Source organism: Molothrus aeneus, chromosome 3 (genome assembly GCF_037042795.1).
Source record: "Molothrus aeneus isolate 106 chromosome 3, BPBGC_Maene_1.0, whole genome shotgun sequence".
NCBI classification, from domain to species: domain Eukaryota; kingdom Metazoa; phylum Chordata; class Aves; order Passeriformes; family Icteridae; genus Molothrus; species Molothrus aeneus.
Window position 1 is genome coordinate 15,602,792 of NC_089648.1, and position 23,619 is coordinate 15,626,410.

Genomic DNA, 23,619 nt, shown 5'->3' on the forward strand with positions numbered 1-23,619 from the left:
ATCACTTAATTACTTGAATCCCACAAACAAGATTTTTTTGCGTAACTGACACATTTTTAGAGATTATCCAAAATTTCACAGACCTTGCCAATTCACAAAAAACCAGCCAACCAGACCTCAAAATTGCACTAGTGTCTTTAGAATTTCCCCCTCTTCCTCAGCTCACCTCTTTTTTCAGTTCAGTGCAAACATAAGAATACAAAGATAATGTAGACTAACTTATCTTTTTGAGGTTGGGCATGCTGGTATCCTTGTTTTAAAGGGAGGAAAAGTTCCCAAGACTTTAGAGACCTTATGAACCTACAGATGGGCTGGTGGCAAGAAATCAAGCACAAACTCCAGGCTAGGTGGCTTATCTTGACAGCTGAACCATCAGCTCAGTTTATCCCTGAATTTAAGTACAGTAAGGGGCATTTACTGGAAGAAGCACTCCAACAGCCTCTGCATAGATCTTGGTGATGCCAACAACAGAGTGTTGGACGCAACCAGTTCTTGGCATCTTTCCAAGCAGCTGGTAGGCACAAAGGTAATGCCCAGATATCAGAGGAGATGCTCCATGAAATCTTACCTTTCTTGCCCAGTTCTAGCAAAGATTTTCTGAACTTTCCTTTACAGTTCAACTGGCTTGGACCAAAGCCAGTTTATTCCTAAAGATTTCCACTAACATTATTCTATCACTGCCTCCCTCCAAAGAGCTCAGATCTTGGAGCAGACACAGCTGGCCTATCCAGAACATCCTGTCCTGGAGCATTTTGCTGTCAAAATGCAACATCCACTTCATCTCAGAGACCTCTATTCTTCAAGCCAGAGTAGTAGACAGACATACCCTAAGCAGGCACTAATATGTTTTAAAAGGCAAGTCATGAAAGAAAACAAAATATCCAGTGCAAAGACAGAGAAATGAAGAAGCAGGAGGACTAAGAGTCTCTCTAATAGGTTTCTGTAATTTGCATCTTAAAAAAAAAAAAGTTTCACAACTTGAGCTTGGACAAGAAACCAACTCCACAGCTCTGTGAGGTAATTACAGCAGTTTCCAAAAGAGGTTCTGGAGCACACAGATGACTGGCAGAACATGAACTAAGAGGCTAAGAATGGGAACAGCAAGTAACAACAGGTCAGAGAGCAAGGCTTGAAACTGTGCTTTTAAGGGGTTAGGATGGAAATAAATAAATAAATAAATAAATAAATAAATAAATAAATAAATAAATAAAAGAACCCTGAAAGTCAGTGCTGACTTTTATCAGGGACCAGGGTCAGTGCTGGGAATGGCTGCTCTAAAAGGCTGGACTCCATCAGCCCTTGAACTGCTGACATCTGTGGGATTTACCGATGGCAGCAGCAGACTTCAGGCTGATGTCTATGGCTCTGACCTGCAGGCACCAGCATTTCCAGGGCTTTTCATAGGACCAGCTGCCTTCCCCAAGACAAAACCATAGGCTCCAAGCATAGCCCATGAACCCTCTCTGCTCCATACCACAGCAAATCACTTGGATGAGCAACAGTGGATTTCAGAGGTAAAACCAATGCAGTGGGGCACATCCCCAACAGCTGCTGTTTGAGGCTGACTGCAGACTCCAGCATCCATTACATTTGGGTGACATCCAGAGTGTCCTGCAGCTATAAAGGCTAGAAACTTCCCCAAACACACATTTCAACACCACCACCAAATGTTACTCTGTTTCCTATATCTTGATATCCCTTCCCTTGTTTTCTCAGCTTTCCCAAGCTTCTGTGTCATATGCTCCTTCCCAGTCCAGCCTTCCCCAGAATTATGGGGAGGAGAACAGGATTGAGATGTTAAAAACTAGCAGTTTTCTAAAAAGCTAAATCATACAATGGATTGAAATCAGATGTTCAGGCTCTGCACAGGCAGTTCTCATGGAACGTCTGCAGTGCAGGAATCAAACGTTATCACTATCTGGCTGATGTGATTAAATGAAACACGTCAGTGGTGAGTCTGGCTCCGCATGTTCAGATGTCAAAATCTCTTTCCACTCTCCTGAAAAACCAAACCAAGAAACTTGTCTCAAATTACCACACCTTCCACTTTTCCCAGCAGTGAGGTCAGGAGCTCCACAGATAAGAAGGAATTATTCTTTATGCTACAAGAGGTCTAGTGAGTCTGATTCTGTATTTTCTATGTGAATAAAAACTCATACAGATCCCAAAAATAATGTCTTCATCTAAGGATGTCAAGGAGGATCAGCTCAGGTCCCTAAGAGGGAATAGCATGGAGAAGTCTGCTCAGACAATCCATATACAGGCAGCAGCATTAGGAAAACCTAAACAGTCTCTATGACATGCTGCACACCCCTCCAGATATTTACACATTTGCTGTAGAAAAATGGTGCAAATGACTGAAGTACAGAGAAGAATTTAATTTTCTCAGAGAAAGTGTCTCTCTCCTCAGCCCTCACACCACAAGCAGTTTGGTCTCAGATACATTTGCTCCATTTGGAAACCTTCACAAAAAGTTTCACCATCATCAAGAAACAAAACCCCTGGAAAATTAAAAACGTGCAGCTATCATAAGAGGAAATTTATACCAAACTATCCCTCCACCCTGTAATGAGAGCAGGCAGGGTCAAGGGGAGATAATTAGCAAAAGGGGATTAAAAGAAAAAAAAGAAGAAAGGGAAAGAGAAGAGAAGAGAAGAGAGAAGAGAAGAGAAGAGAAGAGAAGAGAAGAGAAGAGAAGAGAAGAGAAGAGAAGAGAAGAGAAGAGAAGAGAAGAGAAGAGAAGAGAAGAGAAGAGAAGAGAAGAGAAGAGAAGAGAAGAGAAGAGAGAAGAGAGAAGAGAAGAATAAATCAAGGAGCAGGGAGGAATGGATGTCTGAGCTCTTCTCCTTTTGTACTTGGGGTCAGCAGCTTAATTTTCTCTTACATTTGAGTTGTTTTTAATTTCCAGGAAGTCTTCTCAGATATCTTGAAACTTTGCCAAATTATCATTAAGCCAATATTTTATCTCCTCATAAAAATGCTACAGTATCTCCCCCACTCAATACATACTGCAGGAATAGATCTTAAATCAGGGAGGATGGGAATTTGTTTTTAAAATGACTTAACTATTTCAACCATCCCAGGGAGAAGGAAAAGCTTTAAGGGAAAAAAAGATCCCTTTAGTGCTGTCCTCCCCAAATATAATAATTATTTTCCTGTGGCTCTGTTTAAAATATCAGCACCACATATCAACATTATGTTTGCTCTTCACCTTGCACAGCTGACCACAAATGAAGTATCACAAGAAAAATAGCTATTAAACTTCCATGTGTGAGGCACTTACAGACATGTGATCTACATGGAAGCTTCACAAATCCATCATTAGTCATGGTCTCCAGAAGCCCTGCAGGGAGGAAGCAAGAAAACCAAAAGCACACTGAAGTACAAACATTCCTTTGTGGATCATAATAACTTGAGAGAGAAAAGGGATGCTCAGGCAGTTAACAAGTATGAGTCCAGCCCAAAATGGATGTTTGACAGCCCTTCCCTTTATTAAAACAGTGCATTTTCAGAGCAGAGATTTTTTGCTCCTGTTGTCACTACTTCAAACAAACAAACAAAAGACAAACCCCGTAAATAAGCCCAAATTTGGCCCAGCAGAATAGCTGCACCATTCTGTAAATATGGCAGTTTGGTGAGGTCTCTCGTCATTGTGGAAAAGTCTAGTAAAGAGCACAACTCCAGGTAAATGAGGTATAAGAAATGCAGGGAACTTATCTAGCCCATCATTAACCTCATTCTGAGACAGCCCCAGAGGCAGTTCTTTAGCCACCAGCACAGCCAGCTGTCAACTGTGTCAAACCAGTAACGGGTTCGTTAGCTGGGGAGCAATCTGAAAAGCCAGCCATAGATCCAAATGCCTAAAAAATATTCTCAAATGTGGTAATTATGTCCTGCAGCTGCCAAGAATGAGCTCAGAGGGTTCACAGATACTGGTTGTACCAGTGAATCAGAGCAGATAACCACTGTAGCCTCAGCAGAAGGATTAACAACAGGCAAAAAACTGAAACTCGGTAGGAAAGATTTTGAACCATCAGCAACAATTGGCATGGTAATTGCCATGCTACTTTAAAAACAGTCTGCTTTTATTTTTTAAAAGCATGCCAACCTAGCATCTTCATTGCTTAATACAAAATTATTTTAAAACACAGTGTAAGACGTGACATTATAACAGGGATGAGCTTCAGAGAGGGATCCACAGAGATCCTGGAAAATGAAGTTGCCTTTGCAGTCCCATAAGTTGGGCAACTGACGGTGGATGCAGGTCACAGGGAAATCAACATCAGCTTTTGAAAACACTCACAAAATATCTTAAAAAATAATTTTTTATTAAGCAGTGAAGATGCTAGGTTGGCATGCTTTTAAAAAATAAAAGCAGACTGTTTTTAAAGTAGCATGGCAATTACCATGCCAATTGTTGCTGATGGTTCAAAATGTCTCCTTCAAAGTTTTGAATGGTGACCAAAGGAACAGCCTGTGTGCAGCCTCCTGTGAAGACTCCAGAGGTATTTACCAACCAGCCTGAAATTAGCAGGTGTTTCATGTCCTTCTTGCAGTAGAAAAAATTGCTTGCGAATGATATTTGGCAGTTAGTAGATGACAGAGCAAACTTTTGCTTATTTCAGTGATAAGCAGCCAGCTAGCAGGACTGATAAGGTCTGGCAATAGTGACAGGAAAAGTAACTATTACCTCTGAACAATTTCCAAAGGCAGAAATCAGAATAATCAGGGCAGAAGGAGCCATATCACAGAGCAGCCCCAAGAAAACCAAATCCCAGATTCCAGAACCCACTGAAAAAAATGCAACTTTTTAAACACTATTGTGCAAAGCTGTTGACTTTATGTTTTCAGTGGGGAAAAAAATTAATAGGATGGTTTGGGGTTTGGGTTTTTTTTTAGCTTTTTTGTGGTACCAAAATGCTGGATTTTGCTAATCTGAAAAGTTTTGATTCAACTTTTCATTTTAAGAAACAATTCAAAACAAAATAACTCAAGGTTTTTCCTATAAATCTCCTTTCTCTTTCTGTTTTCATTCACATGCAAAATAAAAATGATTGTTTCTAAGAATTTTATTTTTTTTAAAGAGTTCTTAATTATAATTTCACTTACCACAAACCAAAGAGAAAAATCATCCATATTTTGCTCAGAGCCTTGACATTCCTGAAGTCAGAAGAGGCAGTATGATTGTATGCAAAGTTTGCCTATCATACCACAAACCAGCTTTCTTTTAAAAAGCTACTGCAATAGAATAGAGGAACAGAATGCAGACATATCTCATATATTACCCAAAGTACATCCTAAAGCATTATTAAATAAGGGATTATGAAAACTAGAACTTCTTGGTAACGCTCAAGTGAAGATAAAGTCTGTTCTGAGCATTTCAGAGACAGAGCCTTCAACAGCATCAAGATTTGATGGTCCCTGCTGACACACGGTTGCAACAATCCTCAAAACCAGCAGATTTAAAATACAGGATACAGGAAAATCAACTACAAGCAATTAAGACAAACTGGAAAAGAAAGAGCCTGTCATTTAACATCAGCTAGATCAAGTTTGCTTTCCAAGTTTTGTTGGTATTTTGGCTTTCAGCACTGGTTTATTCAGAAGACCTGGAATGAAGACTCAAGAAAAAACATTCACAAAGTATTTCTTGATGGCCAAATGCCAACATTACAGCATTCTCAGAATGCAGTGAGCAACATTTTTCCAACTTCAACTCTGAGAGGCAAAAAACTCAACACAAAAACCTTACAGGCACAGCAACTTAAAATCAGGTGTCTTCAGAAAAGTTTATTTTCCACAGAATTTTCAAAACACATGGGATACTTGAAGTCTACACCAGAGAAAAAAAAGTAGAAAAAAACAGCAGCAATTTTAAACCAGATCTCAAAGTTTGTCAGTGTGACCACCAGAAATAAGTGAGGAGCAGGGAGCAGCATCCACATACAGAGGCTAAGAATGCCCAGCACCAGCTCTGACCTTTGATGGAGGCAGGTGCCTTTGAGGCATTTCTTCCTGCAACCATTTCTTTTCCATATCTTAATATAGCAGAAATTAAGCAGGGTGCTAATCCAGGAAAGAAAGGATGGATTGAGCATGATGAACTCAAGTAGAAGAGACCCTTAACTTTTAGTCCCTTTCCTCACATTTCTTTCCAGAATTTCTCCTTCCTCTGTAGTCACTAACATCCTTTCCTCAAATTTTGTCTCAGTTCCATCATCACCATTACAACAGCCAAAATATCTACAAACCTCTGGACATTTGCCAACACTGGAATAGCACTTCCAAAGTGTAATGCAGAAATGTTTAATTGAAATTAAATAACAAAAGGATGGTATTCTCGATGGTCAAAAATAAATTGTTCATTAGGCTGTGGCTGTTGCACAATGGAAACAATTGATAACATTCATCTGTTTAAAAATTCTGAGCACTTTTGTTAGGTCAAAGAGATCAGCTATTACTCCTGTTCCATTCTTAACAACATGCACATCTAAAATGTTCTTGTCAACAGACAAGATCTTCTTGTCAATATTATTTGAAAAGACAAGGCGACATTTTCAAGTCCACCCAGGCCACATTAGATTTTCAACACCTGTATTCATAAGTGATTTGAAACTTTTTTGCTTATGCAAACTAAACCAGTGAAATTTATGTAATTTTTATTTTCTTCTGTCCAGCTTTAATCAAGTTGAATAGTTAAACAGAACTTCTGAATCTACTGTAACAGGAAAGCTTATTTTATTTAAATACAGGAAATGTCTACCCCTCTCATTGTGACAAGGTCACTAAAAAAGAGCATATATGGTTCTGGCTTTCCATTCCAGACACTTAGAAACTTGAAGATGACAATATGCTTTTTAAAATCTTAACTGTTCCATTCCTCATTATTTTAGCAGAAATGTCCTGCTACCAATAAGCCTCTTGCGTGCTTTCTGCTCACAGAGATGGGATATCAGCTGCACCATCTAACCATTGAATACTTCACATTCTCCCTCAACAAATGTCAAAAAAATATGGCTGAGTGCTATCCAGAGAAAAATAATCCGCACACACACCAAGTCAGGTGGCACAAAATGGAATGCTCAAGAGAAACAAATAACAAATTCCACACTTCAGTTCTCTAACCAGAATCGATGCCCTAAGCTGATTTGTTTCCTGGGAAGGTCTCATTTTGTGTGATTTCTTACATCTTAACGTAATGTTCTTTAAACAAACTTTGTCATTAGAAAAATTTAAGTATTTTAAGTCATCAGAAGTCCTCTGATTACTTCAAAGCCCTCAGGTTCATGCAATCTCATTGCAGGGATACAAAACAGGTTACAAAACAAGGACTTTTCTGTGTATGAAGTCCACATGAGCCTCAAAGCACAGTGAACAGTGCAAAAGCAACTTGTTTAGATCAAATCTTTCTGAACACTAACAAGGCCTAGAGCACCATGATCAGGCATTGCTGATGATAAACAGATCAGCAGCATGACAAAAGGGCACCACCAACCCTTGCACCTCTCTCAGGAACCCCTTTCCCAACATTTACTAACTTATTTTCAGGACTCATTCCATTTCCTGGGTCAGCATTTCTTCTGTCTCCCCAGTAACACTCAGGAAGCCCAGGAAGCCCAGGGCTCTCTCAGGGGACACAGCAAACACACAACTCTTGTCTTGTTTATCAGGATGCCAAAGGTTTGAGTTTGGCACATGGCTGCACCACTTACATAAAGATGATCTATTCTACAAAACCTCCATCAATTTGCTTTTCCCCAGCAGCAGGCACCTCTCTTTGACTCTTTAATACCAGATGCTAATCCAAGGCACAAGTTTGGCTTCTGCAACTGTTCCCACTCCTCCCTCCTCCCCCATCCCCTTTGCTGGATTTCTTGATCATGGATAAGAGACAGACAATAGTGGCTTATCATAACTTTTTTTTCAATTTATTTACCGTGAAAATCTGCCAAAAAATAATCAACCAAAAAAAAAAGGTCTCCTCACCCATGCCTTAGCCATGACATGCAACATCTCATATCACATATAACTTGATGGTGACCTGCTTTGGGTCTGCAATTAAACAGCCTGTTTGCAGGAGGCATCCATGCTTTTTAGCAGCTGCTGAGTTTGGGGCTTTGTGCTAAAAGGGCACACACTGAATTCCTGCTGGCTGGACCTGCCAGACTGACTTACCCCATTTGCAAATGGAGGAAAACTGTTCTTAAATAACAGACTAACTTAATAAAATTGCTGACAAACACAAAGACCTTCCTGAGTACAAAACGTTTCATCATTTATTGTCATTCACCAGCAAAGTACTTTGCAACTTCCACTGCCATCACCCTCACCAAGGCCCGTGCTGGATCCCACCACAGGTGCTCTCCTCAGACCAGATCTGCTGTCCTGCTTGGGTGGAGGGAGCTGTGTCCACGTTGACAAGTCCCCACCTGTCTCCCAGCCCTCACTAGTTCCCTGCCAGCAGGTAACAGCCTATTCACACCATGTAGAGCACAGGCTTCCCTGAAAAGGGAGGAGTCACATGCTTGAACATGTGCTTTAGCATTCTACTCAATTTGCTTTTAAAAATAAAGTGCCAAGAGAGTGAGGACTCCACTAAAGCCAGTGGGAAGCCAAAACAAAGCTATTCTTTCACCAACAGCTTTGAATGTACATCTAATAGATATTCCACATACAGGTGAAAGTGGTCAGTGCAAAGCTGTAACACTGATGGAAATACATTCATTTACAGGCTTGGCTCTCACAGCCAAATATTTAAGATGATAAAATAACTGGCCAAACACTGGATTTGGCTGTGGCTGCAATAAACATTTTTCTTTTCAGTTGTAGTTCCCTTTCCCAAATGCTGTTAGAAGTCATTATTTATGTCTACAAACTGGATCCATCTCTCTCTATTTTTTCCCTGGGTTTCCTACATTATTCCAACTATTGATTGTGGGAATTCATTTTCCAAGAAAAGGTAAACTCCGATACATCAAACCAGATTTTGCATCTGGCACTCCCTATGAAAGCAACTGGCACTTATTAAAGTGTTCTGAACTGAAATCTTTGAAACTATTGAAATCTTTCACCAGGTGCAAGCACCAAATCCCAGTTTCTACCCCAAGCTCCAGTGTAGAAATGGAGCTCTGTGTATTGAGCAGCCACTGCAGTTTCTGCAGAGTGTGGTTTCCTACCATCTCTTCCCAAAGAGATTGAATAATTTCCTTAAACACTCACTCTGATTGTGCAAACCAGCATTCACCTTGAGACTGAAGCAGATGACACCATGTAGGTGATAGGAAACATGACAGAGGCCACTGCTACTCAGCACTTCACAAAGACAGAAGCGGCCTCAGGGTACACAACAGAACAAGAAACTTTTTTTTCTCCCCTTACCACTGATGTCTATTGATTTGTCCAGTTCATAGGGAGCATCCCTTAATGTTCTGCTTTCATGTTTCTGCTTTGTTGCATGGGTACAGAAAAGAATATTGCAAATTGATCTTTCTTCCCTGCCTTTGTTGGGAATGCACTCCTATTACGTTAGCTCCCCTGGCCTGTCAGCTCCTGCTCACTTTGCCAGTATATAATCAGCATGGCTAAACACCGAGGGCTGAGCTGATTAATTTCCAGCCTTGGCCACTGAGCCCATTGATGCACTCCCTGTTTGATGATCTGTGCAAGAGAGAACCACTTTTGATTGCTTGACCCTTGCCCTTAAACCTCGAGCTGTCGGCTCTAGCACCTGTCTAAGTTAACAGAACACACATTGTGTTTATTTTCAGTTTAAAAGGAAACCCTAACAATGGATTAGCATTCTCAAAGCACAAAGAGCCTGATTTTCTGCTCAGCACTGAACTCTTGCAACTCCCACAGATGCCAGATGATTTCGGGGTACTTGGTACCACCACAGACATGCCTGAAATACAAGTTTAAATAAAATATATCTCACTCCATATCTGGATACAAATTTATAAGCCATATGCATTAAGTAAACTCAAGATGGAGAAAAAAACCATACCGATTAATTTACATCCTCATGCCTAAATTATTCACCTGAACTGGTTCAGTAAGCACCAACACTAAAATTCCCACTCACTACATTTAAAATAAAGTGCTCAGCATTCATTTTTTCAATGGTGCCAGAGATGTTCCTGCTGTTTATTTCAGATTAATAAACAGAGTTAGTTTATATTCCAGGAAGGAGCAGTGAGTGATTAGTGTTAAGGCTGTAAGAGTCACAATACCTTTCCTTACACAGAAAAGGAGTTTTACTTAAAGGTCCAACATTTATTTTAAGAATGTTATCTTGGAGTTCTAGGGATGTTTGGAACGAAAGAAAGGAAAACAGAGGACAATGGCAAAACATTTAAAGGACAGTTGGTTGGCCTGATTTTTTAATGTAAATACATGTGTATAATTCTGTATATAATTATAAGTGAATATCTGCAGATATGAGCATTATGGATCTTGTAAAATATAGATATACAATTTAACAGGGTAACAGCTTACCCTGGCAGCCACATTTTCACAGCAGCCTAGAATAATATGCCTGGTGCAGCAGGGGTGCACCTGTGAAGCAAGAAGAAAAAAAAATCTGTATTCATGAGTGCAAATTGGCTAAAATTGACAGACTAGCAACAGTGAGTTTTGCTTCCCTTAACCCCCATTTTTTCTGCTCATCCTGTAAGTGCTGCAGGTAATGGCTCTCTGGGAGGAGAACTTCTGCTGCTGTTTTGGAGGTCATCACAGTGACTATGTCAGACCCTGCTGTCCTTGTGCCAGCTGGCAGATCAGCCTGGGAGAACAACACTTTTCTGTTGGAATGCCAAACTCACTTTCAAGTGCTGCTTTCAGTTTTATGTGTGACTTAATCCCTTTGTGGGTGTCTGTAGAGAGGGTAATGGGCTCCAAAGGCTCAACTCCATCCATAAGTCTAGTCCCTAGAAGTGGATGGAGAAGACTGCTGACTCCTCACAGCAGCCTCAGAGAAATTTCCGAAGGTATTTCACCTGCCAGAGCCCCATGGTAAGCAAAGGGTTCATAAAGACTTCATGGAGGATCACAGAGGTAAAAACTGTACTCCCAGCCTATTAGTAGCAGTTTACTCTTGATACTTATTATCCTTTATCATAAATAGTTCCTCCCTATCCTGAATCTTTTCTTAATTTGTTATGAAAAGGTCAGATGTATTTGATTTTAAATGGACTATGTGGGCCATTGTTGCCTTCCCTTGTAAAAGGAAACTTCTCCTTCACCTGCCTGCATATGTTCCTGACTGAATTCTTCTTTCTTAAACATGGCCAAAATGGTAGACAGTATTTACACAAATTTCCACCTGTGTTTTCCCACTGCAAAAATTCCACATGACATATCTGACGCTGGTGTTACCCACAGTAATTAATAATGGCCAGAAATTTGTGATCAGGTTAATTCTTAACACAGGTAGGCCTGGTTCCACCATTATGTCCAAATGCAGCATTTTCCTGCTTGTGGCAGAAATTATTTCTACTTCTTACACTTGTGACTTAAAATTTAATGTAGCAATCTTATCCCGTTTCTCTCCCTCCTCAATGACAACAGGTTGTTCAGTTCTTTATGAAGAAATGTTCATACTCCACCATTGCATCATTTGCAAATTTCAAGAATAAGTTTCAACAGTTTGGCCCTATGAATTCTGAAGAAAACATTAAATATTACTATGGGGATTTTTAAAGGAATTTTGAATGAGTTAGAGATGGGACTTCTGAGTTTTTAGATGACACTTTATTTTTTTATTTTTTACGTAGGCAGGAAGGGGGAGTTCAGCTCACATCTTCACCTTATGGCTCAGAAGGTCACAAGATTCCTAGTTATAAGACTTTTTAAGGATTTATTGACTAATAAAGCACCCCTAACAAGGATTTTTATATTTTTGACTTAATTTTTAAATACTTCATCCTATGGATTCAGGCTATAGTGTAAGTTTTCTTAGCTAATCATCTTATGACACACAAACTTATGGTACTGCATTCTAAACTCCTTGTTTACTTTTGTAATTACTTTTATTTTTTTATATCTTAAACTCTAAAATTCTAAACTTTCTTCTACTTAACTTAATGTGTCTCTGCTTTAAACTATAAATCTATAGTCTCACTTCTAGCACCTAAGTTTGGAAGACTTTTCTAAGGTCTCAAATCCTGTGTTTAATTCCAAGCTTTGGCTTATAGGCCCAAAGTTCAGAGAATTCCCTGCATTTTGGATTCCAACATATGACCAGGTTTAAAATTCCATCCCTGAGGATGACCTCTCACAGACTCTCTCCAGTCAAGCAGCTCCCTTACAACTGCATTTTCAGCCTTCAATTTGGCCACGTTACTGTTGGTCTAATCCCCTTTCACTTCACTTTGCAGCCATAATGCCATGATAGATGGAAATTTGCCAACTCAGAAATTTGCCAACTGCTTTTCCCATTTCAAAATCAAAGTTACCAACCCAAGATATGAGGTTAGTCCTGTGCAAACATGAGCAATATTTATTTATGTGGTCTAATTGTCCAAAGGAAGAATAATCCAAGATTTCACAAGCAATGCCTACAGCCGAAGAGCTGATTCTGAAGGAATCATCTATTCTCCATAGCTGCAGGTCTCAGGATAAAGAAAGAATGGTCTTATATTAGGCATAGAAACTTACAATGGTATTGGGAATTGGAGTGGAACAGACAGATTGGGAAGCTCATTTTCATGCTGTCATACAGTTGAAGACCATGGATTTGACAGACCCTTGAAAAGCCAAAATTGACCTGATTTCTTGTCAATTTTCTCTTTGTTCCCTCACCTTCTACGGCCACACTGCTGAAGTCTATGTTGAATAGTGTTTCTACCCACATATGTGTGCTTTCTTGTTTTTTCTCTTATTCTTCCTAATCTTTTGGACATGCCAAGACAGCCATTTTCTACCCTTCATTCTCTGAAAGGTGGATATATCTTCTACTTTTTTTTCAGTTCATCTTAGTTCTTACATTTGGAGAAAGCCAAAATGCAGACTTCAAGGACACACTGAGACAAAAATCACACTACCGGCATCAAAATTACAGTCAACCTACCCAACACCTACAAAAATTCTAGGATTCTCAAAGTTAAGATCAAGTTCACCCTTCCTTTAATGAGGAAGAGAGTCAGACCCAAACATGAGCAGAGTCCAGAGGCATCTGGTTCAGGATTACTATTTACCAGAATTCTTGATTTGAATAATCAGAAGTTTTTCTTTCCCTCTTCCCCTTCCACTACTACTGTACTGTAGACTAACTGTATTACTTCAGAATTTCAATAGTTATGTCAAATTACCATACCTTAATCCTACTTACCACTGCTTCCTAATTAAAACATAATAAATAGGAAATTATATCACTGTCAAAACTAAAACTACATTGTTTTTTAAAAATCAGTAGATACTTACAATACAGTAATTGTCTTAATGCAGCTTAATTACATCCTTACAAGAAGACAATTTGAAGAGTGACCTATTTTATTCTCTAGATTTACATAATACAGCAAGCAATCAACGGTGTCCTGGATACATGAAGCAAATATTTTAAAGATTAAAATGACTGATGAAACAGCTACTTTTCACAGGGTTTGTTTTAATGCATTGTTGGGCTTTAACCTGAAAAATATTCAGGGTGAATAATGCTCTATAATGGTAATGTTTCCAAGGAAAACTGAATTAAAAGCTCTGGAGGAAAAGTCAACAAGACTTAGTGGAACACATAGTGAGAGACACAGCACTGTCCACAGTCCTGTTTGAGACACTGAACCAAGGGTTTGTGAATGTGGGGAGAATGCTGGGGAGGAAAGCAGCACAACATTTTCTCATATTCCCCTCACAAGACTCTTGTGATGCAAAAGCAGCCTTGACTTAAGGATATATTCCTTTCCACGAACCACATTCCTTGGCAGTCTCAAAACAAGTCTTTAACTGCTTCTCTGCATGGGGTCCTTACTCCCAAGCAACATAGCATCCCACTGCCAAAGCCATCAGGAGCTCAATGTTCATCTCCTCTTTGATCCCCAAATCCCAGTGCAGGAAGAAGTCCCTTCCCCAGAGCACTTGCATGTGTGGTCAATTTCTTTGGGTGGGATGGCACTTCACAGTGTGCTGACTAAAGCTCATTGCCCAGCAAGGATGGCCTTGGATGCAACAACTGCCATGGTGAGTTTGGCTACCAGTGAATACAGTCAGGCAAAACTGAGCTCTAAATTCACCTCCTTCCATTAGAGAAACACTTCAGATAAACCAAACTCTCAAAGTAACTCTGCTTTCTGGACAGTTCAGCCCTCAAGTGTTTTCTCAGGAATGTTTATATATTTGTATTGGAACAGGACAAATGTCCAGTTTTATCTACATTGATATGAAACCAAAGTCATGGAGATTTGAAATGGCTTTTAATTTAGCAAATGGAACATGCACCCAAAGCTCTCACCCTGCAGAAATCAACAGGCAAGAGAAGGCAATATGACCATAACTACTATCCAAGAACATCCTGAAGAATTGCTTGTATTTTTCCCAGAAGATCGAGGGTTAGCCAAAGTTACATTTAGGTAGTACACCAGAAAAAGAACATGTGTTGCTCAAAGAGAATTTGCATCCCACACCAAAAGAAATTACTGAGGCACATTTACCGCAGTTTTGACACATCAAAGGAGTAACCTCATTTAGCCAAAATCTGAACTCCACAGTGCTCCTGGAAGCAGTAGTATAAAACATGAAGAAATTATTGAGTATTCCTTATGCATTGAAAATGAGTCATATTTCTTCCCAAGAAAATCCATAAAAACAAAAGAACTGATGCTGCTACACAATCTTTGAACTGATCACTGGACCAAGGTCTATATTCTATCTGGATGCAGAAAATTGCTTTCTAGACTGACAACTGATTAGTATACAAGGATGATTATATGCAAATCTCCAATTTCTATTGACTTAATTGTGATCTGATGTAACATGTATAATTAACACATGCATTTAAAATAAATGTATATTTAATTAACATGCATATTTATAAAATGAATATTTATATTTAGCATATAATTTTGGGTGAATTTAGGTGGCACAAAATTGAGGGGTTATCATTACTGATGAGAGCTAGTCATAGCAGAACAGCTTTCACACCTCAGGCTCTCCCTGGGGATTTCAGTCCCAATTTATCTCACCTCTGGCAGGCCAGCCTTGGGCCTTCCTCCACTAAACAAAGTCTGCAAGTCACACCAGACAGATGCGACTCTGGTAAACATCTTCATTAGGGCTGGGGGAGGGGAGTCACTCAAATCATAGTCTGAATAGGAAACTACAACAGTATGACAAGCAGAGTCCAAATATATCTGAAGCCATAGGTCAGGAAGCTGGGCATCAGATTACCCAAAACTGTTTAGTATTTCCATTATAGATACAAACTACTGTGTGACTCCAGCAATTCAGGGACGTTTATTCCCATGAAATCGTCTTCTGCAAAACAGAAAATGTAAAAATAAATTTGAGACACTATTTTCATAGCAATGCAAAGACATGATGCCTTAAACACACTGGAAAGACCAGTGCACCAAACTCCAGCTGTCAATCAGAAATGCTGATCTGGAGAGTCCATCCAAGCAGCCTTGCCCCTCACTACACTCATCAACAACTGTGTCGTGGTGCTTATCACCAGGGCACCAAAAGCATGGGACATGATGAAATATTTATGTGGGACAAAATATCAATGATGACCTCTTTAGATTGAATGTCTCTGGTGCAAGCAAGACTTCCTACAATCAATACAAATCTCTCATTCTCAGGTGTTTTCCAGGAAATAAGCAGCCTCAAAAAGCAAGAGAAAGCCCACTGCTTTCCACAAACAAACACACAAAAAAAAAAAACCAAACGGAAAATGAATTACACTCCCGGAAGAAATACTGAAAAAGTACCTTAATCACTGCTGAGAGGTGCTTAGTTGTTCTAGATCAGCATCAAAGGGAAACTTATGTGAAACCCAACCCAGAAATTCAGTCTTGGGCTTGAGCAGCATTCTCATGTCAAGCAATTATTTGTTTCCTATCAGCCAACATCAGTATTTGTATGAAGACAATTATTAAATACCTAGTTTCCTTGGGAAGAATCAGGGGGAGACTAATAGCACATCTCCAATGGAGTAGTCATCTGTTTCTCCCCAGGGAGAACAGAAGTACATTTTCTTCTTCACTTCCTAGAAAAAGTAGAAATCATGACAGCTCTTGCAAGGTTCAAAAATACCCCAGTGTGCCTCCCTTCTACAATAAGGAGCATGTCCTCTTTATAAAGGCCTAGAATATAAACAGTTCTACCATGCTATTCCTACAGTATTTTGATCAAATGTCATCTAATTCTAGACAAATACCTCTTCCTGATATATTTAAAAATCAGGTTTAATGGTTCATATACAGTGGATGCAATCATGTTCGTTTCAAAAATGTACTGACAGAAGGAAATATTCTGACTAGAAAGACGCTGTGACTTCCAGCACTTTGTAATGGCAAAGGTTACACAGCCAAAATGACCTAGTGCAACAAACACCAGCTTTGGCAGTGATGTACTTAGACAAAAATCAAAACTTACCAAGGAAAAAAAGGATTAATCAAACAATGCATTTCATCATTAGCAGGATGCGATCTTTCTTCTATTGCACCAGATCTATCAAATCACAGATTTTGTAGTTAATCATTTGGATTGCACATCTCCAGGAAGCCAAGGAATCAATTTACAGTCGCCTTTGTCCATTTCTTCTTCTGCCCCAGTCCCCACATTCCTCTCATGTGGTTTTATTGCCTGTCCCCTCAGACAAATCTCTTCCCTGCTGCCATAAGTCTCCCATTCTGTAGCCTCTGTTAGCCAGAATGGTTTTTATTTCTCTTCCTGAATGCTCAACTTTCCCTTCCATTCTTTTCATCTTTGCCTATGTCTCTTAACTCAAAGCAATAAAGAAGAACAGATTTAACAACTGTCAGGATGCCTTTGACAGGGGAGCATGTACACAAAATGAGTCTGCATTGTGCTAAGGAAGGAAGAGCCACAATAGAGTGTTAATATTTCTATTGGTATCAACAGGTGAATCAAAGCTTTGTAACATGGAAGGCAATATCATTCCATCATTGCCATGGTTAGTAAATAAAGCTTGTATCCACAATGGAACTGAACTTGGATGGTTTAGGAATAAGCCTTTTTACTGGCCTGGATATAATTTCAAAGTGATGGTCAAGGCCATTTTTATTCTCAAAGATTTTCTGAATGTTCATTAAAAATGTGCACTTCCAATGCATGTGTCAGTTTACAACATACATACTCAAATAGAACTAAGTTTGTAAAATGGCTCTTCAGTCACAGTGACCAAGAACACAAATTCTATGCAGAAAACAAAGTTGCTCCAGGGCAAATTCTCTAATAATACATATATATTGTTCACCATGAGAACAACTACCCATTGAAATATGGTTGCCCTGAGAGGAGGTGGAATATCCCTTGCTGGAAACATTCAAGACTCAGTTTGACATGGTCCTGGAAAAAGTTTTCAGAAGGAGATCAGACCAAGTGTTCAACAGAATTCCCTTCCAAATCTTTTTCATACAGTTTTCTACTTCTTCTACAGAGTTGAGGTACACTTTCTGAGGCACCCATAGATGGGCACTAATTTACTGAAGGCAAATATCATAGAAGAGGCAGGGCTTAAACTGACAAGGAGAGAGACTCTGAATCTCCATTCATGCCTCCTGCACAGCCCAGCTGCCTGCTACATCCTAACACCCTCTTTGACTTATGTTTTTGTAATAAAATTATTTTTGGGGAACCATCTGGGAAAGAAAAAAACCCACAACAGATTTGCATGCACTGAACGTCTCTCCAACAAGAATATCTTCTGTCCTATATAACACTTAGAAAGAAGGTGTATTTATACAAAATCACTGTTTACTAGTTTATATGCATCCCAGAAGGATCCCAGAAAACACTTACAAAGGCTTCAAAGGATCATAGCAAGACACGTCCTGTGGTGTACTGTGATGAGGATGGGGAGGGGGTGGGGGGGGGGGCTGAAGATACAGAGCTTTTCCTTTTGTATATCAGACTCCTCAGAACAGCTGCTGATCCAGCAGGTATTATTTTAGTATTTCAGGTAGGTTTTATGGTGGTTATAATAGCTGTTCCTCAAAAAAAAATCACTATTTGTTCATGTGAAATTACAAGTTACAAATTCCCATGATTCACTTTCTAATTAATGAAGTCCTCCCCTTCTTGTCTCTCCTCCCTGCCTCCCTCCAAAACAAAACAAAACCAAACCAAAAAAAAAAAAACCCAAACAAACAAACAAAAAAAAACTCTTACCCTCTTACATATGATACACTAAATAACTTAAGACCACCAGCACTAACTTCATTTTACTTCAGATTAGTTGGTCCCTCTACCTGTATTCAATATTGCATGGAAAAACTGTTAAATTTCCCATGGCCCCAGTGGAACTGCCTCTGCTCTGTCAGGAGAGCTGGTAGCATACACAGCCTCTGACACACAGTGTATCTGTGCTTGGATCATTTGTATATAAGATTACTGGATTTTACTGCAGTTTGTTACTTTTTGAGCACAGGAAATACTTTTTATGTGCAGGATGAGTAAATGAAACTACACAATGTGATAATTAGTTCTCGTATTTTGAAAACAGTTATAAATAAAGGCAAGAAGAGAAATTATAAATAAAGGGAAGAGTGGGGGGAAAAGCCATTTGCTTTCAGATACAGCACAATGTTCAGGGCTATCATTTGTGTCAATACCCTGTAAACCATTTTCCTCTCTCCCTACTTCATTGGTATCACTGCTGGTGGTGAATACAGCAGGAACCTTGCCTCGTTTGTCACTTGTGAGAAGAAATGGACAGGACAAGTGACCCAACAATGATTGTGAAGGCTCATCTAATTAGACAAGACAGAAGATGGATGTTCTTGGGTATTTCTTTAGTGAGGAAATCACAAGGTAGGGAGGAGGAAAGTGAAAATACAGACCAACACCTTCTAAAGCAATTGTCCAAGAGCCTGCAGGTGATTTTAGGAAGCTGAGTAACTGATGCAGTGCTCAGGAGAGTGTGGGCACAGCAATCTTCCACCAAGTCCCTTTGACTTGTTCGGAGTGCCCACACCCACAAGACAAGCCTGCACTCTGAGAACAATGCTGTACATTTGCTTAAAAACGAGCACAAGCATTTTTACACAACGGGAAGATTAAAGCCAGCATGACCTTACTGAGGAAAAAATTCCAAGACAATCTCATATGGTAATTTGTATTGAAAAAAATGTGATTTTATGATTTCTAATGTAAAACAAGTTTTTAAACACCACAAGCAGAACTACACTGCAGCACCCTAAGCCCAGCTTGCTAGTCCATGGGAACAAGGCCCTGAGCAGCCTGCAGGGCAAGAGGTGACTGAGAAGAGCCTTTAAGCATGTCAGCTCTGCCTTGGGAATCTCCAGCGTTGGCACAAGACTCCTTAGCTACAGACACACACTCGGATTAAGTGTCAGAAAAACCCAAATTCAGCCCAAATGGTATGAAGTACAAAAATTCCTTCTATAATAAGTTGGCAGCAGAAAAATTCATTAATAATTAAATAGGAGGCACAGAACTATGGCCTGATCTTGCAACACCAATTACAGATTGTAATGCTGATTTGGACACTAAAACCAAGGAGGGTATTTTTTCATACACTTCTGTTTTACTTATTTTTACGGCTATTGTGCTGTTGACCCTATTTTCTGCTGGTGTTACTTCCTTGGTGGAGATACTAAATCCATATTAAAATAACATCAGGGCTTTTTAGGCATTAGGGATATTTAGCCCAAATACAAATATATTAGTATATGTAAGAATCCTCTGCTTCTAGAAACATCTTGTTTTATTATGAAATTTAAGACTAGCTTAGACTGAAATTTGGGTTTAAGGAGACAAAAAAAACAGTAGCTATTATTGCTACCCTCAGTGAAACACAAGAGGGAAATCCACCCCACGCTACCAGCTTGATCTCTGGTGTTTGAAGATGATGTGCAGCTTTACCCATCTGGATGGCTTTTCAGAGAAAGTAACACGTTATTGCTTTTATCTGCATTCCAATCCTGTAGTCAGGTCTAATTATAGGGAATATGGACAAGCAATAGGCAATGAACACGCAGTCTCTGGGGAAAGTATTAACAGCAGCAAGATCACATCACCAGTGACTCGGGAGGCGCGACAAAAGCCAATCAATGAGGGATCGTGCAACTGGAAGCCCCTTCTTTAGACAACCTTCTCCCTTGCTATCAGTCATTACCCGAGCCAAAGGTCAGCAACTTGGTGCTTGTTGGAGGCAGACTTCAAACAGCACATGAAACAGCCCAGAGCTAGGAGCAGGACTAGTGCAAAATGAACACTGTGGAGAGGCAGCAGCTCCAACCACCCCGAGGCTCCCACATCTGAATTCCAGCAGCTGATGCTTTCCCCCAAGGCAAGATACTGCTCTGAGGCCCAGGGTACAGCAAAATGCTTTTCTTGGTGAAGGACCATCTCCTGGCCTGCCCTGGGGTCCCAAATTCAAGCTTCATCTCAAAAGAGAAAAGCACAACCTGTCACAGTTCCCTTCCAAAGACTGCACGTCTCTGGGCTATGGGACCTCACAATACATCAGTACAGGTCATTTCTGAGCCATCCCTGTCCCAGACTGAAACAGGACATCAAGGCTGAACAACTGCAGTAAGTGAACCTAAGCAGGAAAATTTAATTTACAAAGGTTATTTTCCCCCACTTCTGAGAGTATCACATCTTGTTCCGATTAGTATCCAGAATCACAGGTTACACACATCCTTTGCAGGCTGGGAAAGGCAGCCAGCTAGGCTTGTTCAACATTACAGAGCTGATTCAATTTTGCACATGCCATTTGAAATTCTTACTTATTTCTTTAAAAAAAATAAAGACACGTTAGACTATCAGTCCTGGATTATACTGATTGGATGGGTCTGGCAACCTATTCTGGGCTAAAAAGGACACATTTTGCAATGTGCACAAAGGGAAATTTCAGATTTACCAAAGTCAGCAGCAAAATTCCCATTGACTACCCAAAGGATAGAATGTCAGCCAGCTTCTCTTCCATAACAAAATGTTTATCACATCAATTTTTTTCTACTATTTGTTTTCAGTCCAAATTTATAAACAGTCTTCTATTCCAAACTACGCAAATTTTCAGAGCTGAATTCCGTCTTTTATCTAATAAGAGCCATCATATTTTAAATAGTAGGAAGTTGTCTGAGAGAAACACCTTCCCCAGGCTCTACTTTGCTTCAAGAAATTCAACCAAAAATTGTGCTCCTCTATTTTCTCATGTTTTTGCCTCAGTCTAAAGCCATACAGCAGGACTGTTAATAATCATTCCTTCTCTCACGCACCCACCACTTGACCAGCTGGCTGCACAATCTTCTTTCATCCTTTTTCTCCAGGGTAGTTGCAGGAATCAGACCATATGTAATAGTTGCCAGTGTTCCCTTATAAGCATAGGTATAGGAATATTGGATCTGCTATGGTTCTGGACAGGAACAAATATGATCCTTTCTTTTAAAATACTTTGGAAAACTGGAAAGAAAGTATCTTAAAAATGCCTAGGAATCATGGAGATTCTCTAATGCTTATACCATAAATAGTGTTTTTCCAGCAACTACATCTGGTTTATAAATGTTGTTTTCAGAGATAAGCATGTGTCAAGTCTTTTTAGTATTCTTAGTGCAATGCTTACTGCAACATTTCTTCAGCTAGGATGTTTCTTAAGTAATTTGGAGATCACTCTTCACTGATCAGAATTTCCCACTCTGCTTTTACATGAACAAATTAGATGAAAACTGAAGCCTGAAGATCTATCGAAGCTCAAGCATACAATAGAGAGAAAAATATTTCCTAAAACTGTGATTTCCAGTGAGACTGCTCATGGATCTAACCTTTGTTTTTTCTGGTTTTTTATCTGAACAGGTGAGGTTTTGGGCACACAGCTCCATGGCTAAGGTGGTTTCAGGACTCTCTGAGGCCAACAGGTTGGAACCAGCCTCTATGTAACGTGATCAATTTAAGATCTGCTTTCAGCAGGAGCTGCAGCACACAAGGCAAGAATTCACCCAGACGCTTGGAACACACAGACCATCTTCTCCAGCAGTATGACTTGTCTGTTGTTCTTGTTGCTCTGTATCCAAAATTTCTGCTCAGTTTTTTTCTTCCCAGGGAAAATGATGCCACAACACAGTTCCAATCGATATTTGACACAGTATCAGATTCCTTGCAGTAAAAAATACTGGCTGAAAGTCTCATACATGCTTTCTCCAAGAAGCCTATGGTAGCATGCCTTGCCTCAGCAAACCATCAATTTAAATGATTGGGAAAAAAACAACACATAATAAGTGACAGATTTTTCAAATCAGATAAAGATGGGAACCAGATTATCTGTCTGTGGGTGATAGATTGCAGCAATAATAAATTCACTTTAAGACACTGGATCAATTTTTAATCAAGCCAAGAATTATTATTGCAGAAAGATAAAATGACCCATGAGGAGATGCCTTAATTTTCCACCAATCAAATTATAGCCTTTCTAAATAAGATGTAATGAGATCCATGGAATATCCAGGTTACACAGCCTACCTAATTACCCATGTTCCCTGTCATGTTGTGATATAGTAGTGGTAAACTGACCTCTGAATTTACCGAGATGAAAAGGTAATTAGTTTTTCCACAAAGCTGTAGTGAAAACAACAGCAATGACACATGTCACCTCCTTCCACCAAGTCACAATCTCAGAGGTGTTTGTTCTTAAAATATATACAGGATATGACCTGCTGGGTAATAAACTACAGTCATTAAGTGAAGCATACATCTGACAGAAAAACAACCACTATCTCCAAGTTGAGAATACAAGGTCTGAAGGTAAAGCAAATCAACCCATATTCCACATGAAACTCTATCAGTGTATAACCACAGAGGGTCTCAGGAGATAACAGATTGTTTTCTAATTAAAGAGGTCTCAATGACATATTCAAAGGAAGTTTTCCTGAGACAGAGGCACCACAAGTATAATTTTCCTTCCAATTGCCCTTAACCACATAGGCACTTGTTTCTGCAAATTGCAGTACAGCATCACTGGAAAGCATTCCTGAACACATTCTGAGAATGTGAAGGCTCATTAAGATCAAACTCGAAAATTGTAATCATCACTATGAATTGATAATTATTTCAGAGAGAAGATTCCAGTTTTGTGCACACAGAACAAGACTAATCATCTCTTTACCAAGATTTTGGAGGTAGGATTAAGAGCCACATTTGCAACAGCTTCTGGGGCCTGATATCTTCACCAAAGCTATTAGTAAGAACAGAGACTGAATTTTCTCTGGCAACCTCAGAAAGCAGGAAATCCCCTCAATGATTTGTCCCTGTCTACATGCCCTTTCCTTTGGGCACCACTGCAGTTTAGAGATACAATGACAGACATAATTGGTTCATGCAAAGAAAGCCATCATAAAATTAATGAACTACAACAATTCATTCCATCTGCTGCCTCTTTCTTGCTAATTTATTAATAACACTTGCACAAAAAAGGGGTATGGA